Here is a 17293-nt window from a genome sequence, read left to right as displayed (position 1 = left end):
CAACTGAGCTATTTCGGCCACAAAGATGCTCCCGGCAGGAATTTTCATCACAAATCACAGCAATATAGCAGTCGGCAAAAGGAGGCAAAGAGAAACCTTGGCCCGTACGGGGATCGAACCCGCGACCTTGGCGTTATTAGCACCACGCTCTAACCAACTGAGCTAACCGGCCACGGAACGGCCACGGACCAGCTCCGGTCTCTGCCAAGACTAACATGAATGTTCCACAGTGTAGCAGCATCAAGAAGCAAGGCTAAACAAGGGCTCGTCCGGGATTTGAACCCGGGACCTCTCGCACCCAAAGCGAGAATCATACCCCTAGACCAACGAGCCAAGCCGTGCTGTCTTTTTGCCGTGCCACTGGGAAACATGTGACCACAACACAGTCACCAGCTTCCTCAAGCAGTTCCTTGGGCTGGGCCTGTTTGGTCCTGCTCCTCTGTTTAGCCACAATGAGCCCTAGTGTTGGGCTGGTGTCAAAATAAGCACTTATCGATATAAGTACATGCTTATTGCTTAATATTTGAAATGGTGTGAGAGAACTCGACTGGTCTGCATAAATCTCGGACCTGAACCCAGCTGAACACCTTTGTTATGGATTACAGGCTCTGAGCAAAACACTCATCACCCAAACCCATCAATGATTTGTTCACAGGGTCACAGTCATTTCAGCACAGAAAAAGTCCTTTGCAAAACTGTTGCAACATAGATGGAAACAAAATTATTTGACATGGTCTGTAAGGTATAGCATTAATATTTGTTTTGATTGGAGAAACTGGAAAAGATAAATATGTTCATTTATTTTTAATCTAAGGCTATATTCATGGCGAGAACTGGTTTTTGGCAAAGTCAGAAATGTAGGTTACGTGAATTGGAGATGTCAAATTGCCCTTCCCTCGGTTTGTGTGTGTGTATAGATCAAAGTGTCTGTTGTTTTTGGACTGTTTAAGGAAACCAAGTAACGCAGTGCCCAGAGTAATTCCATGCTGACTGAAGGAGAACATGTACACCCCAAACAGAGAGGCCTCCTGACCCAGCCAGGGCTTGAACAGGGGAACTTCTTGCTGTGAGGCAGCTGTGCTCTGTTTGGGGTGGCAACTGTGTCGGCCCAAACACCTTTATTAAAAGGGGCATCCCAACACTTAGTGTAGTTTTAACGTCAAGTAACATCTTAGAAGCCATGTCCTTATCGCATTTTCCAAGTGTTGATCTTAGATTTTAGGAGAAAATTCTGATAAATCATCCGGTAACTAAATTGGACACCATGCATCACTAGCCTGGTTGTATATTTAAGTATCATAGCTCCAGGCACCTCAGGGTACCTACCCAGTGGCCAGGATGATGTGCCTTTCCCAGCCAGGAGGGAGTAGGACAAATAGCCTGGGTCATTTTTCAGGTTGAGTCAATTGTGTTGTTTGAAATCAACTCATCGCTTGTTAAAACAGCAAGCCCTCCGGTAGAAAGCTTAAAGGGTAGGGGGATCGTCTAGGGGTTAACAAACTGAAGACGACCTCGGACACGGTTTCGACCTGACAAGACCAAAGGCGCAGGTGTCGCTGAGAGTCCCTGACGTCCTTTGCGGGTTTCTCGTTGACATTCCTTTCCTGCCAATATTGCCATACACAGCGGCGTTGTGGGTTAAAGCTCCGAGGGACGAGTCTAAAGAGGGGCTCGTCCGGGATTTGAACCCGGGACCTCTCGCACCCTAAGCGAGAATCATACCCCTAGACCAACGAGCCACTCAAAGCGTGCCACCCCGCCCCCCTGGCAAACATTTTCCCACCACATAGCAGCCAGCTTCCAACAAGCCAAAGCATTCACAAGACAGAGGTAGGGGAATTAGCTCAAATGGTAGAGCGCTCGCTTAGCATGCGAGAGGTAGCGGGATCGATGCCCGCATTCTCCACGTGATTGTGGTTTGTTGTTAATTGCTCTGATGTCACAGACCGGAAGCGTGAAGCTTCACGTTGGTTCCACACATGAACGTCTCCGATACGGATGTTATTTCACAAAGCAACATGGAGCAGGAGCTTAACACTCCAAGAGCATTTTGTTGCCATTTAAAATTGGAATAATTTTCTTTCAATGTTCATTTGTCTTCGTGTCATTTCTGGTAAGTCTTTTTAATGCATTTCATTGTCAGATTGTACACAAGATGTCAAATTGCCCTTCCCTCGGTTTGTGTGTGTGTATAGATCACCTCTCGCACCCTAAGCGAGAATCATACCCCTAGACCAACGAGCCACTCAAAGCGTGCCACCCCGCCCCCCTGGCAAACATTTTCCCACCACATAGCAGCCAGCTTCCAACAAGCCAAAGCATTCACAAGACAGAGGTAGGGGAATTAGCTCAAATGGTAGAGCGCTCGCTTAGCATGCGAGAGGTAGCGGGATCGATGCCCGCATTCTCCACGTGATTGTGGTTTGTTGTTAATTGCTCTGATGTCACAGACCGGAAGCGTGAAGCTTCACGTTGGGTCCACACATGAACGTCTCCGATACGGATGTTATTTCACAAAGCAACATGGAGCAGGAGCTTAACACTCCAAGAGCATTTTGTTGCCATTTAAAATTGGAATCATTTTCTTTCAATGTTCATTTGTCTTCGTGTCATTTCTGGTAAGTCTTTTTAATGCATTTCATTGTCAGATTGTACACAAGAGCTGTGTGTTTCCTTTGGCCTGTACACATGAGCTGTGTGTTTCCTTTGTCCTAAACGTCAATGCATTTTTCATTTATTCTATGTTTTCGTACATGTTTCATTTGCTTCATTGTAATGTCCTTGTGTTTGCTGAAATTTTGCGACTTGTGAGTTGTTGGCCCACCGCCAGGGTGATCAGAAAAAGTGCTCAATGTTGCTTGAACTAACTCATTTTTGTCTAGAGCCTGAGTGCTCTGGTAAAAAGGCTTAAAGGGCAGGGGGGTTGTTTTGGGGTAACAAACGCTGTTCCCTTGGATACCCAAAAACTCTTACAGGTCCCACCGAGATTTGAACTCGGATCGCTGGATTCAGAAACCAGAGTGCTAACCATTACACCATGGAACCACTCTTTGAATTAGCGTCTGACCCACTGGGTCACGGAGAAAAGGACACTCGGATAGGGAGCTTCAGTCATACAAACTCTCAAAAGGCTGCCATCAATGCCGAAACCCGGGATCGAACCAGGGACCTTTAGATCTTCAGTCTAACGCTCTCCCAACTGAGCTATTTCGGCCACAAAGATGCTCCCGGCAGGAATTTTCATCACAAATCACAGCAATATAGCAGTCGGCAAAAGGAGGCAAAGAGAAACCTTGGCCCGTACGGGGATCGAACCCGCGACCTTGGCGTTATTAGCACCACGCTCTAACCAACTGAGCTAACCGGCCACGGAACAGCCACGGACCAGCTCCGGTCTCTGCCAAGACTGACATGAATGTTCCACAGTGTAGCAGCATCAAGAAGCAAGGCTAAACAAGGGCTCGTCCGGGATTTGAACCCGGGACCTCTCGCACCCAAAGCGAGAATCATACCCCTAGACCAACGAGCCAAGCCGTGCTGTCTTTTTGCCGTGCCACTGGGAAACATGTGACCACAACACAGTCACCAGCTTCCTCAAGCAGTTCCTTGGGCTGGGCCTGTTTGGTCCTGCTCCTCTGTTTAGCCACAATGAGCCCTAGTGTTGGGCTGGTGTCAAAATAAGCACTTATCGATATAAGTACATGCTTATTGCTTAATATTTGAAATGGTGTGAGAGAACTCGACTGGTCTGCATAAATCTCGGACCTGAACCCAGCTGAACACCTTTGTTATGGATTACAGGCTCTGAGCAAAACACTCATCACCCAAACCCATCAATGATTTGTTCACAGGGTCACAGTCATTTCAGCACAGAAAAAGTCCTTTGCAAAACTGTTGCAACATAGATGGAAACAAAATTATTTGACATGGTCTGTAAGGTATAGCATTAATATTTGTTTTGATTGGAGAAACTGGAATAGATAAATATGTTCATTTATTTTTAATCTAAGGCTATATTCATGGCGAGAACTGGTTTTTGGCAAAGTCAGAAATGCAGGTTACGTGAATTGGAGATGTCAAATTGCCCTTCCCTCGGTTTGTGTGTGTGTATAGATCAAAGTGTCTGTTGTTTTTGGACTGTTTAAGGAAACCAAGTAACGCAGTGCCCAGAGTAATTCCATGCTGACTGAAGGAGAACATGTACACCCCAAACAGAGAGGCCTCCTGACCCAGCCAGGGCTTGAACAGGGGAACTTCTTGCTGTGAGGCAGCTGTGCTCTGTTTGGGGTGGCAACTGTGTCGGCCCAAACACCTTTATTAAAAGGGGCATCCCAACACTTAGTGTAGTTTTAACGTCAAGTAACATCTTAGAAGCCATGTCCTTATCGCATTTTCCAAGTGTTGATCTTAGATTTTAGGAGAAAATTCTGATAAATCATCCGGTAACTAAATTGGACACCATGCATCACTAGCCTGGTTGTATATTTAAGTATCATAGCTCCAGGCACCTCAGGGTACCTACCCAGTGGCCAGGATGATGTGCCTTTCCCGGCCAGGAGGGAGTAGGACAAATAGCCTGGGTAATTTTTCAGGTTGAGTCAATTGTGTTGTTTGAAATCAACTCATCGCTTGTTAAAACAGCAAGCCCTCCGGTAGAAAGCTTAAAGGGTAGGGGGATCGTCTAGGGGTTAACAAACTGAAGACGACCTCGGACACGGTTTCGACCTGACAAGACCAAAGGCGGAGGTGTCGCTGAGAGTCCCTGACGTCCTTTGCGGGTTTCTCGTTGACATTCCTTTCCTGCCAATATTGCCATACACAGCGGCGTTGTGGGTTAAAGCTCCGAGGGACGAGCCTAAAGAGGGGCTCGTCTGGGATTAGAACCCGGGACCTCTCGCACCCTAAGCGAGAATCATACCACTAGACCAACGAGCCACTCAAAGCGTGCCACCCCGCCCCCCTGGCAAACATTTTCCCACCACATAGCAGCCAGCTTCCAACAAGCCAAAGCATTCACAAGACAGAGGTAGGGGAATTAGCTCAAATGGTAGAGCGCTCGCTTAGCATGCGAGAGGTAGCGGGATCGATGCCCGCATTCTCCATGTGATTGTGGTTTGTTGTTAATTGCTCTGATGTCACAGACCGGAAGCGTGAAGCTTCACGTTGGGTCCACACATGAACGTCTCCGATACGGATGTTATTTCACAAAGCAACATGGAGCAGGAGCTTAACACTCCAAGAGCATTTTGTTGCCATTTAAAATTGGAATCATTTTCTTTCAATGTTCATTTGTCTTCGTGTCATTTCTGGTAAGTTTTTTTAATGCATTTCATTGTCAGATTGTACACAAGAGCTGTGTGTTTCCTTTGGCCTGTACACATGAGCTGTGTGTTTCCTTTGTCCTAAACGTCAATGCATTTTTCATTTATTCTATGTTTTCGTACATGTTTAATTTGCTTCATTGTAATGTCCTTGTGTTTGCTGAAATTTTGCGACTTGTGAGTTGTTGGCCCACCGCCAGGGTGATCAGAAAAAGTGCTCAATGTTGCTTGAACTAACTCATTTTTGTCTAGAGCCTGAGTGCTCTGGTAAAAAGGCTTAAAGGGCAGGGGGGTTGTTTTGGGGTAACAAACGCTGTTCCCTTGGATACCCAAAAACTCTTACAGGTCCCACCGAGATTTGAACTCGGATCGCTGGATTCAGAGTCCAGAGTGCTAACCATTACACCATGGAACCACTCTTTGAATTAGCGTCTGACCCACTGGGTCACGGAGAAAAGGACACTCGGATAGGGAGCTTCAGTCATACAAACTCTCAAAAGGCTGCCATCAATGCCGAAACCCGGGATCGAACCAGGGACCTTTAGATCTTCAGTCTAACGCTCTCCCAACTGAGCTATTTCGGCCACAAAGATGCTCCCGGCAGGAATTTTCATCACAAATCACAGCAATATAGCAGTCGGCAAAAGGAGGCAAAGAGAAACCTTGGCCCGTACTGGGATCGAACCCGCGACCTTCGCGTTATTAGCACCACGCTCTAACCAACTGAGCTAACCGGCCACGGAACAGCCACGGACCAGCTCCGGTCTCTGCCAAGACTGACATGAATGTTCCACAGTGTAGCAGCATCAAGAAGCAAGGCTAAACAAGGGCTCGTCCGGGATTTGAACCCGGGACCTCTCGCACCCAAAGCGAGAATCATACCCCTAGACCAACGAGCCAAGCCGTGCTGTCTTTTTGCCGTGCCACTGGGAAACATGTGACCACAACACAGTCACCAGCTTCCTCAAGCAGTTCCTTGGGCTGGGCCTGTTTGGTCCTGCTCCTCTGTTTAGCCACAATGAGCCCTAGTGTTGGGCTGGTGTCAAAATAAGCACTTATCGATATAAGTACATGCTTATTGCTTAATATTTGAAATGGTGTGAGAGAACTCGACTGGTCTGCATAAATCTCGGACCTGAACCCAGCTGAACACCTTTGTTATGGATTACAGGCTCTGAGCAAAACACTCATCACCCAAACCCATCAATGATTTGTTCACAGGGTCACAGTCATTTCAGCACAGAAAAAGTCCTTTGCAAAACTGTTGCAACATAGATGGAAACAAAATTATTTGACATGGTCTGTAAGGTATAGCATTAATATTTGTTTTGATTGGAGAAACTGGAATAGATAAGTATGTTCATTTATTTTTAATCTAAGGCTATATTCATGGCGAGAACTGTTTTTTGGCAAAGTCAGAAATGCAGGTTACGTGAATTGGAGATGTCAAATTGCCCTTCCCTCGGTTTGTGTGTGTGTATAGATCAAAGTGTCTGTTGTTTTTGGACTGTTTAAGGAAACCAAGTAACGCAGTGCCCAGAGTAATTCCATGCTGACTGAAGGAGAACATGTACACCCCAAACAGAGAGGCCTCCTGACCCAGCCAGGGCTTGAACAGGGGAACTTCTTGCTGTGAGGCAGCTGTGCTCTGTTTGGGGTGGCAACTGTGTCGGCCCAAACACCTTTATTAAAAGGGGCATCCCAACACTTAGTGTAGTTTTAACGTCAAGTAACATCTTAGAAGCCATGTCCTTATCGCATTTTCCAAGTGTTGATCTTAGATTTTAGGAGAAAATTCTGATAAATCATCCGGTAACTAAATTGGACACCATGCATCACTAGCCTGGTTGTATATTTAAGTATCATAGCTCCAGGCACCTCAGGGTACCTACCCAGTGGCCAGGATGATGTGCCTTTCCCGGCCAGGAGGGAGTAGGACAAATAGCCTGGGTCATTTTTCAGGTTGAGTCAATTGTGTTGTTTGAAATCAACTCATCGCTTGTTAAAACAGCAAGCCCTCCGGTAGAAAGCTTAAAGGGTAGGGGGATCGTCTAGGGGTTAACAAACTGAAGACGACCTCGGACACGGTTTCGACCTGACAAGACCAAAGGCGGAGGTGTCGCAGAGAGTCCCTGACGTCCTTTGCGGGTTTCTCGTTGACATTCCTTTCCTGCCAATATTGCCATACACAGCGGCGTTGTGGGTTAAAGCTCCGAGGGACGAGTCTAAAGAGGGGCTCGTCCGGGATTTGAACCCGGGACCTCTCGCACCCTAAGCGAGAATCATACCCCTAGACCAACGAGCCACTCAAAGCGTGCCACCCCGCCCCCCTGGCAAACATTTTCCCACCACATAGCAGCCAGCTTCCAACAAGCCAAAGCATTCACAAGACAGAGGTAGGGGAATTAGCTCAAATGGTAGAGCGCTCGCTTAGCATGCGAGAGGTAGCGGGATCGATGCCCGCATTCTCCACGTGATTGTGGTTTTTTGTTAATTGCTCTGATGTCACAGACCGGAAGCGTGAAGCTTCACGTTGGGTCCACACATGAACGTCTCCGATACGGATGTTATTTCACAAAGCAACATGGAGCAGGAGCTTAACACTCCAAGAGCATTTTGTTGCCATTTAAAATTGGAATCATTTTCTTTCAATGTTCATTTGTCTTCGTGTCATTTCTGGTAAGTCTTTTTAATGCATTTCATTGTCAGATTGTACACAAGAGCTGTGTGTTTCCTTTGGCCTGTACACATGAGCTGTGTGTTTCCTTTGTCCTAAACGTCAATGCATTTTTCATTTATTCTATGTTTTCGTACATGTTTAATTTGCTTCATTGTAATGTCCTTGTGTTTGCTGAAATTTTGCGACTTGTGAGTTGTTGGCCCACCGCCAGGGTGATCAGAAAAAGTGCTCAATGTTGCTTGAACTAACTCATTTTTGTCTAGAGCCTGAGTGCTCTGGTAAAAAGGCTTAAAGGGCAGGGGGGTTGTTTTGGGGTAACAAACGCTGTTCCCTTGGATACCCAAAAACTCTTACAGGTCCCACCGAGATTTGAACTCGGATCGCTGGATTCAGAGTCCAGAGTGCTAACCATTACACCATGGAACCACTCTTTGAATTAGCGTCTGACCCACTGGGTCACGGAGAAAAGGACACTCGGATAGGGAGCTTCAGTCATACAAACTCTCAAAAGGCTGCCATCAATGCCGAAACCCGGGATCGAACCAGGGACCTTTAGATCTTCAGTCTAACGCTCTCCCAACTGAGCTATTTCGGCCACAAAGATGCTCCCGGCAGGAATTTTCATCACAAATCACAGCAATATAGCAGTCGGCAAAAGGAGGCAAAGAGAAACCTTGGCCCGTACGGGGATCGAACCCGCGACCTTGGCGTTATTAGCACCACGCTCTAACCAACTGAGCTAACCGGCCACGGAACAGCCACGGACCAGCTCCGGTCTCTGCCAAGACTGACATGAATGTTCCACAGTGTAGCAGCATCAAGAAGCAAGGCTAAACAAGGGCTCGTCCGGGATTTGAACCCGGGACCTCTCGCACCCAAAGCGAGAATCATACTCCTAGACCAACGAGCCAAGCCGTGCTGTCTTTTTGCCGTGCCACTGGGAAACATGTGACCACAACACAGTCACCAGCTTCCTCAAGCAGTTCCTTGGGCTGGGCCTGTTTGGTCCTGCTCCTCTGTTTAGCCACAATGAGCCCTAGTGTTGGGCTGGTGTCAAAATAAGCACTTATCGATATAAGTACATGCTTATTGCTTAATATTTGAAATGGTGTGAGAGAACTCGACTGGTCTGCATAAATCTCGGACCTGAACCCAGCTGAACACCTTTGTTATGGATTACAGGCTCTGAGCAAAACACTCATCACCCAAACCCATCAATGATTTGTTCACAGGGTCACAGTCATTTCAGCACAGAAAAAGTCCTTTGCAAAACTGTTGCAACATAGATGGAAACAAAATTATTTGACATGGTCTGTAAGGTATAGCATTAATATTTGTTTTGATTGGAGAAACTGGAATAGATAAATATGTTCATTTATTTTTAATCTAAGGCTATATTCATGGCGAGAACTGGTTTTTGGCAAAGTCAGAAATGCAGGTTACGTGAATTGGAGATGTCAAATTGCCCTTCCCTCGGTTTGTGTGTGTGTATAGATCAAAGTGTCTGTTGTTTTTGGACTGTTTAAGGAAACCAAGTAACGCAGTGCCCAGAGTAATTCCATGCTGACTGAAGGAGAACATGTACACCCCAAACAGAGAGGCCTCCTGACCCAGCCAGGACTTGAACAGGGGAACTTCTTGCTGTGAGGCAGCTGTGCTCTGTTTGGGGTGGCAACTGTGTCGGCCCAAACACCTTTATTAAAAGGGGCATCCCAACACTTAGTGTAGTTTTAACGTCAAGTAACATCTTAGAAGCCATGTCCTTATCGCATTTTCCAAGTGTTGATCTTAGATTTTAGGAGAAAATTCTGATAAATCATCCGGTAACTAAATTGGACACCATGCATCACTAGCCTGGTTGTATATTTAAGTATCATAGCTCCAGGCACCTCAGGGTACCTACCCAGTGGCCAGGATGATGTGCCTTTCCCGGCCAGGAGGGAGTAGGACAAATAGCCTGGGTCATTTTTCAGGTTGAGTCAATTGTGTTGTTTGAAATCAACTCATCGCTTGTTAAAACAGCAAGCCCTCCGGTAGAAAGCTTAAAGGGTAGGGGGATCGTCTAGGGGTTAACAAACTGAAGACGACCTCGGACACGGTTTCGACCTGACAAGACCAAAGGCGGAGGTGTCGCTGAGAGTCCCTGACGTCCTTTGCGGGTTTCTCGTTGACATTCCTTTCCTGCCAATATTGCCATACACAGCGGCGTTGTGGGTTAAAGCTCCGAGGGACGAGTCTAAAGAGGGGCTCGTCCGGGATTTGAACCCGGGACCTCTCGCACCCTAAGCGAGAATCATACCCCTAGACCAACGAGCCACTCAAAGCGTGCCACCCCGCCCCCCTGGCAAACATTTTCCCACCACATAGCAGCCAGCTTCCAACAAGCCAAAGCATTCACAAGACAGAGGTAGGGGAATTAGCTCAAATGGTAGAGCGCTCGCTTAGCATGCGAGAGGTAGCGGGATCGATGCCCGCATTCTCCACGTGATTGTGGTTTGTTGTTAATTGCTCTGATGTCACAGACCGGAAGCGTGAAGCTTCACGTTGGGTCCACACATGAACGTCTCCGATACGGATGTTATTTCACAAAGCAACATGGAGCAGGAGCTTAACACTCCAAGAGCATTTTGTTGCCATTTAAAATTGGAATCATTTTCTTTCAATGTTCATTTGTCTTCGTGTCATTTCTGGTAAGTCTTTTTAATGCATTTCATTCACCTTTATTAAAAGGGGCATCCCAACACTTAGTGTAGTTTTAACGTCAAGTAACATCTTAGAAGCCATGTCCTTATCGCATTTTCCAAGTGTTGATCTTAGATTTTAGGAGAAAATTCTGATAAATCATCCGGTAACTAAATTGGACACCATGCATCACTAGCCTGGTTGTATATTTAAGTATCATAGCTCCAGGCACCTCAGGGTACCTACCCAGTGGCCAGGATGATGTGCCTTTCCCGGCCAGGAGGGAGTAGGACAAATAGCCTGGGTCATTTTTCAGGTTGAGTCAATTGTGTTGTTTGAAATCAACTCATCGCTTGTTAAAACAGCAAGCCCTCCGGTAGAAAGCTTAAAGGGTAGGGGGATCGTCTAGGGGTTAACAAACTGAAGACGACCTCGGACACGGTTTCGACCTGACAAGACCAAAGGCGGAGGTGTCGCTGAGAGTCCCTGACGTCCTTTGCGGGTTTCTCGTTGACATTCCTTTCCTGCCAATATTGCCATACACAGCGGCGTTGTGGGTTAAAGCTCCGAGGGACGAGTCTAAAGAGGGGCTCGTCCGGGATTTGAACCCGGGACCTCTCGCACCCTAAGCAAGAATCATACCCCTAGACCAACGAGCCACTCAAAGCGTGCCACCCCGCCCCCCTGGCAAACATTTTCCCACCACATAGCAGCCAGCTTCCAACAAGCCAAAGCATTCACAAGACAGTGGTAGGGGAATTAGCTCAAATGGTAGAGCGCTCGCTTAGCATGCGAGAGGTAGCGGGATCGATGCCCGCATTCTCCACGTGATTGTGGTTTGTTGTTAATTGCTCTGATGTCACAGACCGGAAGCGTGAAGCTTCACGTTGGGTCCACACATGAACGTCTCCGATACGGATGTTATTTCACAAAGCAACATGGAGCAGGAGCTTAACACTCCAAGAGCATTTTGTTGCCATTTAAAATTGGAATCATTTTCTTTCAATGTTCATTTGTCTTCGTGTCATTTCTGGTAAGTCTTTTTAATGCATTTCATTCACCTTTATTAAAAGGGGCATCCCAACACTTAGTGTAGTTTTAACGTCAAGTAACATCTTAGAAGCCATGTCCTTATCGCATTTTCCAAGTGTTGATCTTAGATTTTAGGAGAAAATTCTGATAAATCATCCGGTAACTAAATTGGACACCATGCATCACTAGCCTGGTTGTATATTTAAGTATCATAGCTCCAGGCACCTCAGGGTACCTACCCAGTGGCCAGGATGATGTGCCTTTCCCGGCCAGGAGGGAGTAGGACAAATAGCCTGGGTCATTTTTCAGGTTGAGTCAATTGTGTTGTTTGAAATCAACTCATCGCTTGTTAAAACAGCAAGCCCTCCGGTAGAAAGCTTAAAGGGTAGGGGGATCGTCTAGGGGTTAACAAACTGAAGACGACCTCGGACACGGTTTCGACCTGACAAGACCAAAGGCGGAGGTGTCGCTGAGAGTCCCTGACGTCCTTTGCGGGTTTCTCGTTGACATTCCTTTCCTGCCAATATTGCCATACACATCGGCGTTGTGGGTTAAAGCTCCGAGGGACGAGTCTAAAGAGGGGCTCGTCCGGGATTTGAACCCGGGACCTCTCGCACCCTAAGCAAGAATCATACCCCTAGACCAACGAGCCACTCAAAGCGTGCCACCCCGCCCCCCTGGCAAACATTTTCCCACCACATAGCAGCCAGCTTCCAACAAGCCAAAGCATTCACAAGACAGAGGTAGGGGAATTAGCTCAAATGGTAGAGCGCTCGCTTAGCATGCGAGAGGTAGCGGGATCGATGCCGGCATTCTCCACGTGATTGTGGTTTGTTATTAATTGCTCTGATGTCACAGACCGGAAGCGTGAAGCTTTACGTTGGGTCCACACATGAACGTCTCCGATACGGATGTTATTTCACAAAGCAACATGGAGCAGGAGCTTAACACTCCAAGAGCATTTTGTTGCCATTTAAAATTGGAATCATTTTCTTTCAATGTTCATTTGTCTTCGTGTCATTTCTGGTAAGTCTTTTTAATGCATTTCATTCACCTTTATTAAAAGGGGCATCCCAACACTTAGTGTAGTTTTAACGTCAAGTAACATCTTAGAAGCCATGTCCTTATCGCATTTTCCAAGTGTTGATCTTAGATTTTAGGAGAAAATTCTGATAAATCATCCGGTAACTAAATTGGACACCATGCATCACTAGCCTGGTTGTATATTTAAGTATCATAGCTCCAGGCACCTCAGGGTACCTACCCAGTGGCCAGGATGATGTGCCTTTCCCGGCCAGGAGGGAGTAGGACAAATAGCCTGGGTAATTTTTCAGGTTGAGTCAATTGTGTTGTTTGAAATCAACTCATCGCTTGTTAAAACAGCAAGCCCTCCGGTAGAAAGCTTAAAGGGTAGGGGGATCGTCTAGGGGTTAACAAACTGAAGACGACCTCGGACACGGTTTCGACCTGACAAGACCAAAGGCGGAGGTGTCGCTGAGAGTCCCTGACGTCCTTTGCGGGTTTCTCGTTGACATTCCTTTCCTGCCAATATTGCCATACACAGCGGCGTTGTGGGTTAAAGCTCCGAGGGACGAGCCTAAAGAGGGGCTCGTCTGGGATTTGAACCCGGGACCTCTCGCACCCTAAGCGAGAATCATACCACTAGACCAACGAGCCACTCAAAGCGTGCCACCCCGCCCCCCTGGCAAACATTTTCCCACCACATAGCAGCCAGCTTCCAACAAGCCAAAGCATTCACAAGACAGAGGTAGGGGAATTAGCTCAAATGGTAGAGCGCTCGCTTAGCATGCGAGAGGTAGCGGGATCGATGCCCGCATTCTCCATGTGATTGTGGTTTGTTGTTAATTGCTCTGATGTCACAGACCGGAAGCGTGAAGCTTCACGTTGGGTCCACACATGAACGTCTCCGATACGGATGTTATTTCACAAAGCAACATGGAGCAGGAGCTTAACACTCCAAGAGCATTTTGTTGCCATTTAAAATTGGAATCATTTTCTTTCAATGTTCATTTGTCTTCGTGTCATTTCTGGTAAGTTTTTTTAATGCATTTCATTGTCAGATTGTACACAAGAGCTGTGTGTTTCCTTTGGCCTGTACACATGAGCTGTGTGTTTCCTTTGTCCTAAACGTCAATGCATTTTTCATTTATTCTATGTTTTCGTACATGTTTAATTTGCTTCATTGTAATGTCCTTGTGTTTGCTGAAATTTTGCGACTTGTGAGTTGTTGGCCCACCGCCAGGGTGATCAGAAAAAGTGCTCAATGTTGCTTGAACTAACTCATTTTTGTCTAGAGCCTGAGTGCTCTGGTAAAAAGGCTTAAAGGGCAGGGGGGTTGTTTTGGGGTAACAAACGCTGTTCCCTTGGATACCCAAAAACTCTTACAGGTCCCACCGAGATTTGAACTCGGATCGCTGGATTCAGAGTCCAGAGTGCTAACCATTACACCATGGAACCACTCTTTGAATTAGCGTCTGACCCACTGGGTCACGGAGAAAAGGACACTCGGATAGGGAGCTTCAGTCATACAAACTCTCAAAAGGCTGCCATCAATGCCGAAACCCGGGATCGAACCAGGGACCTTTAGATCTTCAGTCTAACGCTCTCCCAACTGAGCTATTTCGGCCATAAAGATGCTCCCGGCAGGAATTTTCATCACAAATCACAGCAATATAGCAGTCGGCAAAAGGAGGCAAAGAGAAACCTTGGCCTGTACTGGGATCGAACCCTCGACCTTCGCGTTATTAGCACCACGCTCTAACCAACTGAGCTAACCGGCCACGGAACAGCCAGGGACCAGCTCCGGTCTCTGCCAAGACTGACATGAATGTTCCACAGTGTAGCAGCATCAAGAAGCAAGGCTAAACAAGGGCTCGTCCGGGATTTGAACCCGGGACCTCTCGCACCCAAAGCGAGAATCATACCCCTAGACCAACGAGCCAAGCCGTGCTGTCTTTTTGCCGTGCCACTGGGAAACATGTGACCACAACACAGTCACCAGCTTCCTCAAGCAGTTCCTTGGGCTGGGCCTGTTTGGTCCTGCTCCTCTGTTTAGCCACAATGAGCCCTAGTGTTGGGCTGGTGTCAAAATAAGCACTTATCGATATAAGTACATGCTTATTGCTTAATATTTGAAATGGTGTGAGAGAACTCGAATGGTCTGCATAAATCTCGGACCTGAACCCAGCTGAACACCTTTGTTATGGATTACAGGCTCTGAGCAAAACACTCATCACCCAAACCCATCAATGATTTGTTCACAGGGTCACAGTCATTTCAGCACAGAAAAAGTCCTTTGCAAAACTGTTGCAACATAGATGGAAACAAAATTATTTGACATGGTCTGTAAGGTATAGCATTAATATTTGTTTTGATTGGAGAAACTGGAATAGATAAATATGTTCATTTATTTTTAATCTAAGGCTATATTCATGGCGAGAACTGGTTTTTGGCAAAGTCAGAAATGCAGGTTACGTGAATTGGAGATGTCAAATTGCCCTTCCCTCGGTTTGTGTGTGTGTATAGATCAAAGTGTCTGTTGTTTTTGGACTGTTTAAGGAAACCAAGTAACGCAGTGCCCAGAGTAATTCCATGCTGACTGAAGGAGAACATGTACACCCCAAACAGAGAGGCCTCCTGACCCAGCCAGGGCTTGAACAGGGGAACTTCTTGCTGTGAGGCAGCTGTGCTCTGTTTGGGGTGGCAACTGTGTCGGCCCAAACACCTTTATTAAAAGGGGCATCCCAACACTTAGTGTAGTTTTAACGTCAAGTAACATCTTAGAAGCCATGTCCTTATCGCATTTTCCAAGTGTTGATCTTAGATTTTAGGAGAAAATTCTGATAAATCATCCGGTAACTAAATTGGACACCATGCATCACTAGCCTGGTTGTATATTTAAGTATCATAGCTCCAGGCACCTCAGGGTACCTACCCAGTGGCCAGGATGATGTGCCTTTCCCGGCCAGGAGGGAGTAGGACAAATAGCCTGGGTCATTTTTCAGGTTGAGTCAATTGTGTTGTTTGAAATCAACTCATCGCTTGTTAAAACAGCAAGCCCTCCGGTAGAAAGCTTAAAGGGTAGGGGGATCGTCTAGGGGTTAACAAACTGAAGACGACCTCGGACACGGTTTCGACCTGACAAGACCAAAGGCGGAGGTGTCGCAGAGAGTCCCTGACGTCCTTTGCGGGTTTCTCGTTGACATTCCTTTCCTGACAATATTGCCATACACATCGGCGTTGTGGGTTAAAGCTCCGAGGGACGAGTCTAAAGAGGGGCTCGTCCGGGATTTGAACCCGGGACCTCTCGCACCCTAAGCAAGAATCATACCCCTAGACCAACGAGCCACTCAAAGCGTGCCACCCCGCCCCCCTGGCAAACATTTTCCCACCACATAGCAGCCAGCTTCCAACAAGCCAAAGCATTCACAAGACAGAGGTAGGGGAATTAGCTCAAATGGTAGAGCGCTCGCTTAGCATGCGAGAGGTAGCGGGATCGATGCCCGCATTCTCCACGTGATTGTGGTTTGTTGTTAATTGCTCTGATGTCACAGACCGGAAGCGTGAAGCTTCACGTTGGGTCCACACATAAACGTCTCCGATACGGATGTTATTTCACAAAGCAACATGGAGCAGGAGCTTAACACTCCAAGAGCATTTTGTTGCCATTTAAAATTGGAATCATTTTCTTTCAATGTTCATTTGTCTTCGTGTCATTTCTGGTAAGTCTTTTTAATGCACTTCATTGTCAGATTGTACACAAGAGCTGTGTGTTTCCTTTGGCCTGTACACATGAGCTGTGTGTTTCCTTTGTCCTAAACGTCAATGCATTTTTCATTTATTCTATGTTTTCGTACATGTTTAATTTGCTTCATTGTAATGTCCTTGTGTTTGCTGAAATTTTGCGACTTGTGAGTTGTTGGCCCACCGCCAGGGTGATCAGAAAAAGTGCTCAATGTTGCTTGAACTAACTCATTTTTGTCTAGAGCCTGAGTGCTCTGGTAAAAAGGCTTAAAGGGCAGGGGGGTTGTTTTGGGGTAACAAACGCTGTTCCCTTGGATACCCAAAAACTCTTACAGGTCCCACCGAGATTTGAACTCGGATCGCTGGATTCAGAGTCCAGAGTGCTAACCATTACACCATGGAACCACTCTTTGAATTGGCGTCTGACCCACTGGGTCACGGAGAAAAGGACACTCGGATAGGGAGCTTCAGTCATACAAACTCTCAAAAGGCTGCCATCAATGCCGAAACCCGGGATCGAACCAGGGACCTTTAGATCTTCAGTCTAACGCTCTCCCAACTGAGCTATTTCGGCCACAAAGATGCTCCCAGCAGGAATTTTCATCACAAATCACAGCAATATAGCAGTCGGCAAAAGGAGGCAAAAAGAAACCTTGGCCCGTACGGGGATCGAACCCGCGACCTTGGCGTTATTAGCACCACGCTCTAACCAACTGAGCTAACCGGCCACGGAACAGCCACGGACCAGCTCCGGTCTCTGCCAAGACTGACATGAATGTTCCACAGTGTAGCAGCATCAAGAAGCAAGGCTAAA

The 17293-nt window shown here is 46.8% G+C and overlaps 34 non-coding genes across 34 annotated transcripts; 8 read left to right on the top strand and 26 right to left on the bottom strand.

Moving 5' to 3' along the window:
• Positions 1-98: 98 nt before the first annotated feature.
• Positions 99-172, bottom strand: trnai-aau (transfer RNA isoleucine (anticodon AAU)). Its single transcript has one exon. It is a non-coding gene; the product is annotated as a tRNA-Ile (tRNA).
• An 89-nt stretch (positions 173-261) lies between these two features.
• trnap-ugg (transfer RNA proline (anticodon UGG)) lies at positions 262-333 on the bottom strand. Its single transcript has one exon. It is a non-coding gene; the product is annotated as a tRNA-Pro (tRNA).
• Positions 334-1667: 1334 nt separating this feature from the next.
• On the bottom strand, positions 1668-1739 carry trnap-agg (transfer RNA proline (anticodon AGG)). Its single transcript has one exon. It is a non-coding gene; the product is annotated as a tRNA-Pro (tRNA).
• A 94-nt stretch (positions 1740-1833) lies between these two features.
• On the top strand, positions 1834-1906 carry trnaa-agc (transfer RNA alanine (anticodon AGC)). The gene has a single exon. It is a non-coding gene; the product is annotated as a tRNA-Ala (tRNA).
• A 432-nt stretch (positions 1907-2338) lies between these two features.
• Positions 2339-2411, top strand: trnaa-agc (transfer RNA alanine (anticodon AGC)). The gene has a single exon. It is a non-coding gene; the product is annotated as a tRNA-Ala (tRNA).
• Positions 2412-2973: 562 nt separating this feature from the next.
• trnaq-cug (transfer RNA glutamine (anticodon CUG)) lies at positions 2974-3045 on the bottom strand. Its single transcript has one exon. It is a non-coding gene; the product is annotated as a tRNA-Gln (tRNA).
• A 96-nt stretch (positions 3046-3141) lies between these two features.
• trnaf-gaa (transfer RNA phenylalanine (anticodon GAA)) lies at positions 3142-3214 on the bottom strand. Its single transcript has one exon. It is a non-coding gene; the product is annotated as a tRNA-Phe (tRNA).
• An 80-nt stretch (positions 3215-3294) lies between these two features.
• On the bottom strand, positions 3295-3368 carry trnai-aau (transfer RNA isoleucine (anticodon AAU)). Its single transcript has one exon. It is a non-coding gene; the product is annotated as a tRNA-Ile (tRNA).
• An 89-nt stretch (positions 3369-3457) lies between these two features.
• On the bottom strand, positions 3458-3529 carry trnap-ugg (transfer RNA proline (anticodon UGG)). Its single transcript has one exon. It is a non-coding gene; the product is annotated as a tRNA-Pro (tRNA).
• Positions 3530-5029: 1500 nt separating this feature from the next.
• On the top strand, positions 5030-5102 carry trnaa-agc (transfer RNA alanine (anticodon AGC)). Its single transcript has one exon. It is a non-coding gene; the product is annotated as a tRNA-Ala (tRNA).
• A 562-nt stretch (positions 5103-5664) lies between these two features.
• Positions 5665-5736, bottom strand: trnaq-cug (transfer RNA glutamine (anticodon CUG)). Its single transcript has one exon. It is a non-coding gene; the product is annotated as a tRNA-Gln (tRNA).
• A 96-nt stretch (positions 5737-5832) lies between these two features.
• trnaf-gaa (transfer RNA phenylalanine (anticodon GAA)) lies at positions 5833-5905 on the bottom strand. The gene has a single exon. It is a non-coding gene; the product is annotated as a tRNA-Phe (tRNA).
• A 243-nt stretch (positions 5906-6148) lies between these two features.
• trnap-ugg (transfer RNA proline (anticodon UGG)) lies at positions 6149-6220 on the bottom strand. Its single transcript has one exon. It is a non-coding gene; the product is annotated as a tRNA-Pro (tRNA).
• A 1334-nt stretch (positions 6221-7554) lies between these two features.
• Positions 7555-7626, bottom strand: trnap-agg (transfer RNA proline (anticodon AGG)). The gene has a single exon. It is a non-coding gene; the product is annotated as a tRNA-Pro (tRNA).
• A 94-nt stretch (positions 7627-7720) lies between these two features.
• Positions 7721-7793, top strand: trnaa-agc (transfer RNA alanine (anticodon AGC)). Its single transcript has one exon. It is a non-coding gene; the product is annotated as a tRNA-Ala (tRNA).
• Positions 7794-8355: 562 nt separating this feature from the next.
• Positions 8356-8427, bottom strand: trnaq-cug (transfer RNA glutamine (anticodon CUG)). Its single transcript has one exon. It is a non-coding gene; the product is annotated as a tRNA-Gln (tRNA).
• A 96-nt stretch (positions 8428-8523) lies between these two features.
• trnaf-gaa (transfer RNA phenylalanine (anticodon GAA)) lies at positions 8524-8596 on the bottom strand. The gene has a single exon. It is a non-coding gene; the product is annotated as a tRNA-Phe (tRNA).
• Positions 8597-8676: 80 nt separating this feature from the next.
• On the bottom strand, positions 8677-8750 carry trnai-aau (transfer RNA isoleucine (anticodon AAU)). Its single transcript has one exon. It is a non-coding gene; the product is annotated as a tRNA-Ile (tRNA).
• Positions 8751-8839: 89 nt separating this feature from the next.
• trnap-ugg (transfer RNA proline (anticodon UGG)) lies at positions 8840-8911 on the bottom strand. Its single transcript has one exon. It is a non-coding gene; the product is annotated as a tRNA-Pro (tRNA).
• A 1334-nt stretch (positions 8912-10245) lies between these two features.
• On the bottom strand, positions 10246-10317 carry trnap-agg (transfer RNA proline (anticodon AGG)). Its single transcript has one exon. It is a non-coding gene; the product is annotated as a tRNA-Pro (tRNA).
• Positions 10318-10411: 94 nt separating this feature from the next.
• trnaa-agc (transfer RNA alanine (anticodon AGC)) lies at positions 10412-10484 on the top strand. The gene has a single exon. It is a non-coding gene; the product is annotated as a tRNA-Ala (tRNA).
• Positions 10485-11270: 786 nt separating this feature from the next.
• On the bottom strand, positions 11271-11342 carry trnap-agg (transfer RNA proline (anticodon AGG)). Its single transcript has one exon. It is a non-coding gene; the product is annotated as a tRNA-Pro (tRNA).
• A 94-nt stretch (positions 11343-11436) lies between these two features.
• trnaa-agc (transfer RNA alanine (anticodon AGC)) lies at positions 11437-11509 on the top strand. Its single transcript has one exon. It is a non-coding gene; the product is annotated as a tRNA-Ala (tRNA).
• Positions 11510-12295: 786 nt separating this feature from the next.
• On the bottom strand, positions 12296-12367 carry trnap-agg (transfer RNA proline (anticodon AGG)). Its single transcript has one exon. It is a non-coding gene; the product is annotated as a tRNA-Pro (tRNA).
• A 953-nt stretch (positions 12368-13320) lies between these two features.
• Positions 13321-13392, bottom strand: trnap-agg (transfer RNA proline (anticodon AGG)). Its single transcript has one exon. It is a non-coding gene; the product is annotated as a tRNA-Pro (tRNA).
• Positions 13393-13486: 94 nt separating this feature from the next.
• trnaa-agc (transfer RNA alanine (anticodon AGC)) lies at positions 13487-13559 on the top strand. Its single transcript has one exon. It is a non-coding gene; the product is annotated as a tRNA-Ala (tRNA).
• Positions 13560-14121: 562 nt separating this feature from the next.
• Positions 14122-14193, bottom strand: trnaq-cug (transfer RNA glutamine (anticodon CUG)). Its single transcript has one exon. It is a non-coding gene; the product is annotated as a tRNA-Gln (tRNA).
• Positions 14194-14289: 96 nt separating this feature from the next.
• On the bottom strand, positions 14290-14362 carry trnaf-gaa (transfer RNA phenylalanine (anticodon GAA)). The gene has a single exon. It is a non-coding gene; the product is annotated as a tRNA-Phe (tRNA).
• Positions 14363-14605: 243 nt separating this feature from the next.
• trnap-ugg (transfer RNA proline (anticodon UGG)) lies at positions 14606-14677 on the bottom strand. Its single transcript has one exon. It is a non-coding gene; the product is annotated as a tRNA-Pro (tRNA).
• Positions 14678-16011: 1334 nt separating this feature from the next.
• Positions 16012-16083, bottom strand: trnap-agg (transfer RNA proline (anticodon AGG)). Its single transcript has one exon. It is a non-coding gene; the product is annotated as a tRNA-Pro (tRNA).
• A 94-nt stretch (positions 16084-16177) lies between these two features.
• Positions 16178-16250, top strand: trnaa-agc (transfer RNA alanine (anticodon AGC)). Its single transcript has one exon. It is a non-coding gene; the product is annotated as a tRNA-Ala (tRNA).
• Positions 16251-16812: 562 nt separating this feature from the next.
• trnaq-cug (transfer RNA glutamine (anticodon CUG)) lies at positions 16813-16884 on the bottom strand. Its single transcript has one exon. It is a non-coding gene; the product is annotated as a tRNA-Gln (tRNA).
• A 96-nt stretch (positions 16885-16980) lies between these two features.
• On the bottom strand, positions 16981-17053 carry trnaf-gaa (transfer RNA phenylalanine (anticodon GAA)). The gene has a single exon. It is a non-coding gene; the product is annotated as a tRNA-Phe (tRNA).
• Positions 17054-17133: 80 nt separating this feature from the next.
• On the bottom strand, positions 17134-17207 carry trnai-aau (transfer RNA isoleucine (anticodon AAU)). Its single transcript has one exon. It is a non-coding gene; the product is annotated as a tRNA-Ile (tRNA).
• Positions 17208-17293: the final 86 nt, after the last annotated feature.

Source organism: Misgurnus anguillicaudatus, chromosome 20 (assembly GCF_027580225.2).
Source record: "Misgurnus anguillicaudatus chromosome 20, ASM2758022v2, whole genome shotgun sequence".
Lineage (NCBI taxonomy): Eukaryota > Metazoa > Chordata > Actinopteri > Cypriniformes > Cobitidae > Misgurnus > Misgurnus anguillicaudatus.
This window is presented reverse-complemented; position numbering and strand designations above follow the sequence as displayed.